Below are 9,297 nucleotides of genomic sequence, written 5' to 3'. Positions count from 1 at the left end.
CATTACGTCTTACCTGGGTTAAGCATGCTGTCTTCCCCCTGCCCTATGCCACTGAAGTGAAAACTGATTAGATCATTCCTATGGATGTACATCCATGATCATTAAAGGGAGGCCTCCATTTTGCAGCCAGAAAGCTAACAAACAAATAGCAGACTTGCTAACACAGCCGCAGATGCACCTGGACTAAGAGAGAGGACAAGTGAGGGAAGATCAGCAGCTTGGTCGTCTGCTTTCGACTTGTCATGACTATATTCATAACCTGGAATACGTTTCTAAGGAACCCTTTTGATTTTTGCGATCTGTGGACCCTTATGGACTAAAGGAATACAAACAATGGAGGAATGGAGAGAGAATCGGAGTTCTACACATCTAAAGGTAGGCAGTCACCACACTCCCCTGGTAGATAAAAATGAATCATATTTATGTGCTTATGGTTAGCGCAAAATGAGCCGAATATTTTAATTGTAGAGACTAGCCGATCTAAGGAGGTACAGCCTGTCTATATTGAAGTTTAATGTTCAAGCAGTTTACTCCTAGAACCGTCTACTTGGCCCATACATGGGTCAGCGGGCTGTGTGTGGCTAATGCTGACGGTGGCTATGTAGCAAAAGCAAAACTTACAAATAGCTCATTTAATAAGTGCGGTTACGGACAGAGCCAGGTTAGCCGCACCCCCGTTTCCACTCGTCATGCGAAACTAAGCTAACCTTCTCCTGACTCCAGCTTCATATTTAACTGACATATGGTATGTGGTACTGATCTTTTCATCTAACTCTCAGCAGGAAATCAAATGCATGTCCTTCCCAAAATGTCAAACAATTCCTTTTAATCAGAGTAGTGTTTAATTAACGCTGCGGTCACCTCCTGGCTGTGTTTCTGGCAATTCTCTATGGTTTTTTTTTTGTCTTCATAAGACTAAATTGACAGTTTTGCTGGGGGGGCACAACACCCTGATCTGTGATTAACTCAATTAGTATGACCAAATCACGAACAGGAAGCCACAATATGTAAAGATAATACAGAAAGCAAACATTATATTAACTATAACCACTGCAGTGGTCGCTGTAAAATCCCTCTAGTAGTCCTCTGGCCTCCCTGCATGATCTGTCTTTCATAGACGACCAGTGCTGACTGCCAAGAATAGCACTCTGGCTGATGTGTCTGGCTCTTGTTAGTGGAGGATAGGTTTGTGTCAAGCACAGCTTCTCTGCAGGCTGAGCCGAGCAGTTGTTGTGGTTAAAAAAGATTGGGGGGGGCCTGTTGTGTGCATTTGCTCACTGACAGAGATGTTGGTGCTTCTACATGACACACGTCTAATCACCTGATCCCCTGCCAGTGTGAGTCATCTTTTTCTCATGGCAGAGGCCAAACAGAGCTTCTTTGAACAGGTGTCCAAAGCTGTTGTTTTTCTTTCTCATCACTTCTTTTCTCATATGTTTTTTTTTTTTTTTACATTACTGTTTGTGTATCTGATCCCATCTCAGTCCTGGCCTCCCACTCTCTCACACACACCCACACACCCACTCTCTAATGCTTTCTTTTGCTTTTTGTACAAAAAAGAAACAGGGTTAGCCTCTGGCATTTATCAAGGATGAAATGTGCTCAGAGAGAGAAAGTGCCTTTTGAATTTGAGCCTATTCAACATACTTTATGAGAAAATACTGAATTGAGTTAAATTTTCATACTGGAAAAGTGGATAATATTTCTTTACTGCGATTACTCTGCTGTATTCTTATCCCCTTTCAAACGACTAAAACTTCTTATGAATTTCTTCCAAGTGCAGTGTCATTGAAAAAATATCCAGTGATTTTCCTCTCTTGAAGGTCTGCCAGCCATTGAGGGGCTGCTTTTAATTGAGTCATTGTCCACATGGTTGGAATATTCACGGGCATTGCCACGGGCTGAATTTCCTCTCATCAGAAGCTGCTGTTGGTTGAACATCTCAGATCTGAGGCCAGTAATTGAATAGATGGGCTTTTGATTGATGTTTAGAGGAAGTCCCTTTCCTATTTAAATATTCATGGGTCTGTAGCCTGCAGGGGTGAGACAAGAATCCAAAGCAAACCTGTGCACAACAATAGAAGCTCAGAGTTCCTCCTGTCTGCTTCTCATTACAGTAAATACACTCTCAGAGCTACCATCCCTCATGCATTCCTGCTCTCCACTCCACTGGGCTCCACCTAATGGAGGTTATTTGGCCTCTGAATGCAAGCCTGCATGCATGGAATGAAAAGACAAATTCCCCATCATCTTACTGTTTTAGTAAATAAATATCACCAGGAACGTGAATGAGAGAGTGTCAAGGCATGAGGAAGCAAGTGGATTCATATTTCTCTGGACTTTACTGGCTGCTATACTTAATTTTCTTACAGAGCACAGATTGAAAGTGACTGTAATGCTACTTCATTTGAAACTCATGCAACTCATGTTTCAGGTGTTGCCTCTGGCATCATGTCTCCACTCCTCTAATGCACTCATGGTCTTTCAATCCCTGCAAATCCCACTTGAAATGTGTCAATCATAACAGGCCCGTCGCCTTCACAGCACAGATTGTCGTGGACTCCCTAGCACGCTGTGCCAAAAATATCCCAAACCATGAAGCATGTGCAAGAAAGCAGCATTATGCATGCTTTAGTCTGTGGCTTGGAACAAGTCCCCACTGTGATAATACATGAGGAATGCCTTTAAACTTCACGTCAAGTGGCTTTAGCCAGTTGTTTTAGTCTGCATTAGCATGTGATGACATCAAAAACATTAACAGCCGCTTGAAAGCTAAATGGAAACTAAGACAGATAAAGTAACCTGCTAAAAAGAACTGAGGAATGGAATTGAAAAAGAGCAGACAGTATCGTCCAGCAGGTTTCCTTCAAAATAAGACTGAAGGTTCAAGGTGGATCATTAGCAAGCGTCATATCTTTTTATCCCAAGAAAAACCAGTCGAAATTACCACAGGTGAAATTACAGACTTTATCCTAGCCCTTAAAAACAACCATCAAAAAGAGATGAATCATTAGAGGTGGTGAGAGCTGCCAACAAACCGAGAATGCAAGCTTTTCCAGGGAAACATCTCCTGACCGGAGTAAGAAGGATGCCTCATTAGTGTCATAAAATTTCAGCACAATGTCAGGTATGGAAACCTGGATGCCTTGAGTATTATAATTGCTCGTACGACCCGTGCCTCTTATTGACTGTCAGCTTACAGCAGTGTAAAACTCCACCACAAAGACGCTGAAAAAGAAGAAGAAGAAAAAAAAAAAAAGCATGTTAGAAATAAATTCACTCACTTCTAAGCCAACAAACACAGACACAATCTGGGTTGGAGTGAGAGCAGCCCTCTTTGGGAAAACAAAGGGCCATGAATTGTCTGCAAAAGTATTTTCTGCATGGAATATCTCCTTTCTTTCCACAAACACATTTTCAATCGAGGATTTAATTAAGCGAGGGTGAGAGTTTGTTTGAGGAGTACCGGGAAGCAGCACAATAATAAAAGCTCTGTTATAGAGCCAGAGAGTCAAACAGCATGCCGCTAAATACACAGCTCACATTTCTGTCGTCTAACTTTTATTATTTTTTTGTTGCCATTGTGTGTAATTTGTCTACACGTTTTAATTTATGAGGTCTGTAGGTATGAAGCCAGCACATTCCTCGCTAATGTTGATGCAAAGGGATAATGCTTGGCCATGGGAAATAAAGATCCCTAAGTAGAATCAGAAATCAGATTTTTATTGCTTGTTGGGTTGTGCGGACTTGTACTATTCATTGCTAGAGAATACTTCTTTGAAAATTAGAAATTATGAAGTAATATATGCACATATACAGTAGGTTATATAATATGCTCTTTTCTGCGTCTCGTAGTTGTTCAGAGGACATATAAGCTCAGTGAAATATGTCAGTCGATTCCCAGCAGTACCTTTGAAGTGAGAGACAAAGTGGAATGAAGCATAATATCCCCAGGGTCCCATTTGGTATTTGGGAAAATAAACATTTGCCAAGCCCAATCTTGTGTGACTGATTCTGTACGTATAGGTCTGGGAAAAGAGCCAGTAGTATTTGTACAATATAATTAAAATGATAGGTATTCAGAGATGATTTGGTCTTTGAGGGCTAGTGATGATTTCATTATTCAGTCTTGTTGACTCCAGAGAGCACAAATCTCCTAACAGAGACTGCATAGTTTATACCAAAGAGAGCAATGTAGACACACAGTGATTGAAATAAACACATGGCAACTTTAAACAAATATCAGAATTTGATGGTTTTCTTTAAATTTTTTTACAGTATTGTCAATGTTTTTCTTCAACTTTATGAATGAAAAAGAGAAAAACACTCTCATATTCAAAGCAGAGGTCGTTATATTCCCTGGTGTTATTCTGAAACTAATTTGAGAAAATTCAACCTAATTTGAGAAAAATCACCACAAGGTCCATTTAAAAGCTGTTCTGGAGATTTCAATCATATCACTTGATCTTCACTGGCAGATAGTGCTCAAATTTCCTTTTCGTTTCAGTTGACTGTAATTTGATTCGGAGGTGTGTGTGTGGAAGACTAATTGCAAATACTGCTGTACAAAAAGATTTGACATTTTGCTTGTGTTGGGCAGGAAACATTAGGAAAACCAGATTTTATCCCTAATTAAAGATAAAAGATAAGACAAGAAAAAGTTGAGCTTTAAGAACTGACTCATCAAAGCTTATCTGAGTCTTTTTAATAACAAACTTGCTCCTTGGCATTTATTAAGGCGTCTCCCCCAAGAAATGGAAAATAAAATTCTTTCTTATGACTGAGCACATATTTTTTTCAAATTTTTTTTCCGAAGCCCACACTTCAACCACTCATAATATCCCTGCTAAATGTTCTGATTTATTACATCTTCAAATTTCACAATCTGGGGACAAATTGGTCCCCTCAAAAATGCACGAACATGGCTGAGAAGCCCCATATTAGATGAAAATGCATTCCTGATGTTGCAACATGAGAGAATGCGGGCATGGTCGTGTCACTGTGGATTAAAGGAGATGCCATGTTTTATGACCTGCAATACTGTTGCTAATTTGGGGACACTTGATATGGCGCGTTTCACTGGAGGGAGACACAAACACAGAAACCCACAGTGCTGCTTCTCTCAGCCCAGTTGCTGAGCTCAAGGTGACAGAGACACATGGCCCACAGGGTGGTTGGGATAAGCATCTCTTCTCTAACAAGAGGAACAAAAGCATTGTGAGGCGGAACAAGCCGTCATGCCAAAACACTCATAAAGAGGCATGAACTGGCAAGTCCTCCATCTCCACATCTTGAGAAATAATCACTCCCTTCTGGATGTGTTTATGAGGGCAGAGGGGCCTGTGCAGTGACGCCTGTACAATATACTAAGGAAGAAGCGTATCTGAGCTTTGGACTCTCGCAAAAGGGTACGTCTGCCGTGACACTGTGCTTTCGTCATTTATAAACGACAGACACGTTTTCTGTTGTGAATTTATCCCGGAGATTGTGAAGTTTGAAATTCTCCAGAACTGAGCGCAAAACTAATTCAGTAAGTCACTGAAAGGATTACATATCTATCTGTGACCACACAAAAAAACAGCACGCATTGTTTCATTTTACAGCTATGGCTTCATAATCGTAGGTGTTCTCCACATGTGCTTCAGATCAAATCATAAAAATCAGGCATACATTAACTTTTGCAAGAAAATCATTTATCCCAGTGAAAGCTTATATAAGGTTTGCAGTAAAAAAGAATATTTGTCCCTTGGCACTGAGTTATTGTGAAGTCCAAGAAAAGAGAGAGGAGAGTCGAGTCCAACTCCTCTGTGACTACAGCACCATCCAGTGAAAAGCTCTTTCTGATTCAAATGAACGGAGCCAAGGTGGGGGCCAAGGAGTCTGGACACTGTGCAGCGTGCAGTCACCTCTCAAAGCAGCACTGAACACATGTTTTTGTGAGACCAGGGGCAGGTTTAGAAACCTTTTATGGGGGGGTGGGGGGACAGTTTTAAGGAAGGGGGGCACATTTGTAAAATGAGTAAGTTTGAAGCCCTGGTTCTTAGCTACAATAATCTGTACATTATTGATGTCATTTTGAATATATTTTGGGTCATTTTGCGTCTCCTTTTTGGCCATTTTGCATCTCTTTTTGTTTGGTCAGCGCTTCTTTTTAGGTGTCTTGCATTTTTTTTTTACATCTGTTTAGTCATTTTGCAGCTCTTTAGTTGCTTTAAATCTCTTTTTAGGCATTTTACGTCTTCTTAGTCATTTTCCACCTCTTTTTAATCATTTTACTTTTCATTGCAACCAGATTTTTTGGGGGGCCCCAGGCCACCCCCCTGGCACCACCCCTGTGCGAGAGACAGCACGACAACACCATGGGACGTTAGGAAGAAAACCACAATCTATTGACTGTACATTGGAATTATTATGAGAGCAGATTTTCGAAGCATGACATATTGTAAGACAAGAAAGAAGTTGAAAAATGCTTCACTGGGTATGAGGCATGTCATGTGAGCAGTAGACTGTTTACAAGTTACCACAGGATTAGGATGGGGTGGATTTATGCCCTAGCAGAGGTTCAAATAATTCAATGTCAAATCCAGGGATATGTATATTTTGTCCACCCATTCTAAAGCACTCCTTTCAAGCTGATGGATATGGTGAGAGCACATGACATACAGAGGATTTGCTATTCCCTTTCATGATTACTGTGGCATTGTTGCTTTCTGAGCTTTGCAAACCTCTGAGGAGGTTTGGGGAAGCCAGGCATGTGTTTGTTTGTCAGGAGCCCATTTATAATAGATCCATATTTCAAAACAAAAGGATACCATCAAAGTGTTTATCTTAATCATTACATCCTAGTCAGGACAGCATTTATGAATTGTGTTACAATGAGGAAACATGCCTCAAAACATGAAAGAACAAAAGAAACTTCAGGATTTAGTGATACTTGATACAGTGGAAGATGAAATAGCATCTATTTAGTGGATAGTTGGTTCATACAATAACAAGCATGCTGGTTTGTCTAAACCCGCACAGCTGTAGGAATTTTAAAATCATTTTTAAGCCACTGTGCATGATACGATGATTAGTTTTTGATTTCTTTTTCTTGCAGTCTGATTTGCATTTGGAGAAAGAGAATTCCACTGAGAATCTGCTCAGAGGAGTTGCATCAACCTTGTTCTCTGGATAGACGAAAAGGGCTTTATGTGTCTCTGCGAGCTTGTTAAAAAGCAAAGGAGAATGTCAAGGAAAGGAACACGTGGATATACCATTCCCAGTGGAACAGCCCAGACTTTAAGAGAGAAACGTGCTCCAATTTTTTTCTTTCTGAATGGCTTTTGCTATCAGTGTATTTTATTAAATATGAAAAGTTCACTAACAAACTGCCGGTGACCTGAAATGTCATAAAATTTTCCTGGAACGCAACTCGGAAGTGAAATAAAAGTGTGTTTGCTATTGCTGGTTCCGAGGCTGTCCCATTGTTAATGGTGTCATTGACTTTGCTACCTTTGAATTGGTACCCAGCCCAAGTTAAGATTATGATTTATTTCCTACAAATGACCTTAGTATCGTATATTAAAAGGCTGTTACAAATAGATCTTCCACCTTAGCCAAAGCTACGTAAGCGGAGCAACAGCACAGCCCAGTTACTGAATAGAAGCTGTGGCAGGAGGCCACATATGTACTGTAATGGAATCCAGGTTATGACCTATTTTTGTTTACATACACCTTCGTTTGCATGTCATGTCTACAACAGTTCCTGTGCTGACATTTACAAGTCCTGTGATAAATGTGGATAGCTGTTGCAGGCCTCATCTCCTCACATGGAGAGCGCTTGGTAGGGCTTAATATCAGCTTGTCAAGTTTCTGCACCAACCACAGAGCATCCTGACAGGTCCATGTTGCAAGTGACGAGACATCCGGACCTCGAGCTCCAGCCGCCTCGTAGCCCCGCATTACTACTTCCTCTAATTAGTTCCCTCATTTATCAGTCAGACCTTTCACCACATGCCACTGATGTACAGCGATCCTGAAACCATGACCACTCCTTTGATATGGAAAGAACACATCATCATCTCCGTCTCCAATTCCCATCACACCAGGCAGCTGTATTCAGACAAATGACATTGATTGTAATTGTTTGCCATGTGAAGGTGCTCCTTTGAGTTACTTCTGATTTGACTATAATCTGAATCTAAAGGTGTGATCACAAACAGGCCAAGAATCTGCAGAACATTGCACATGAATATCTCTGGAACTCATTTCTCTCAGCGTCTGGGCTTTGCTGCGAGGTGTGGCTGGGGAACAAGAGACAATACTGTAGTGGCTACAGCTGAGCGTGGAAATATCACTCTGCCAACTGTCCTCTCTACATCCCTCCTCAGGCTCGGATGTGAGCTTTAACCTTGAAGGCAAGGCAGCGCCGAACATATGCAAGTAATTTGTATAGAATAAATAACAGGATGATCTTATGACAGTCAGTACAGCTGCTCTGGTTGCTTTGTTGTTGGCTTAGCTCTCGGGAGGCAACAGTGCCAGGCTTCTGGCTGTCACTGTGGAGACCTGGAGCTGAGGTTCAAAGTTAGCCTCACAAGTGTTTACTGAGATTTACATATCTTTAAGTGAAAACAAGTTGCACCACACAAACTAGTTCTGATGTAGTCATTATTTGTTACTAAATATTTAGACCCAGTAAATGCCTTTTGAAACTGTTACATGGCCGACTGAACTAACGTAATGTAAAGTTTCATGAATGTAACATATATTCATGATGCAGAGGTCCTTTATTGTACAGAGGTTAAAATGTGGGCGTGAACAGTTAAATTCCCATCACTTCAAATTCTCACACCATCATATGTTAAGGGTGGGGATCTATTTGGGAAATGTCTAACAGCGTGCGAGTAACGGGTCATAAACTTTGGCGTCTGTAGCAGATTTTTTTTTTTTTTTGATGTTTGATGATTCATGGTATTGGAGAACTGAAGATAGTGGAAAAAAACAATAAAAAAAAACCCAGCGCTATGTCTTTTTCACCCAGTCCTTCCACCAGGATATCTAGGCCAAACACAAATCTCCCTGAAAGATAACCCTTAACACCAGATCGATCATTCTCTTCACCATGTCAGCTCCACTTGCCAGTGCAGGTATAGATTATGGATCTGCTCATTTCCTCTACAAGAGCCAAAGAGCAGATGGATTGCGCATTAGAAGACTTCAGACGCGCCAGTGGCCATTTATAAAAGCTAAAAAAGTGGGATAGAGGCGACATCCTTTCAGAAAGGAGAAAGATTTGAAATGGCATGATTTCCC

The 9,297-nt window shown here is 40.9% G+C and overlaps 1 long non-coding RNA gene across 1 annotated transcript in view; it reads left to right on the top strand.

Annotated features, from left to right (window-relative positions):
* The window catches only part of LOC130177490 (uncharacterized), a 34,513-nt gene continuing 25,216 nt past the window's right edge, over window positions 1-9,297 (top strand). Inside the window, exon 1 of the long non-coding RNA XR_008829024.1 lies at window positions 1-375. This is a non-coding gene — a long non-coding RNA (uncharacterized LOC130177490). The remainder of the gene's footprint in view (window positions 376-9,297) is intronic.

The sequence above is a fragment of the Seriola aureovittata genome, chromosome 11 (assembly GCF_021018895.1).
Source record: "Seriola aureovittata isolate HTS-2021-v1 ecotype China chromosome 11, ASM2101889v1, whole genome shotgun sequence".
Taxonomy (NCBI): domain Eukaryota; kingdom Metazoa; phylum Chordata; class Actinopteri; order Carangiformes; family Carangidae; genus Seriola; species Seriola aureovittata.
The sequence above is the reverse complement of the archived record's forward strand: the minus strand, read 5'-3'. Positions and strand labels throughout refer to the sequence as shown.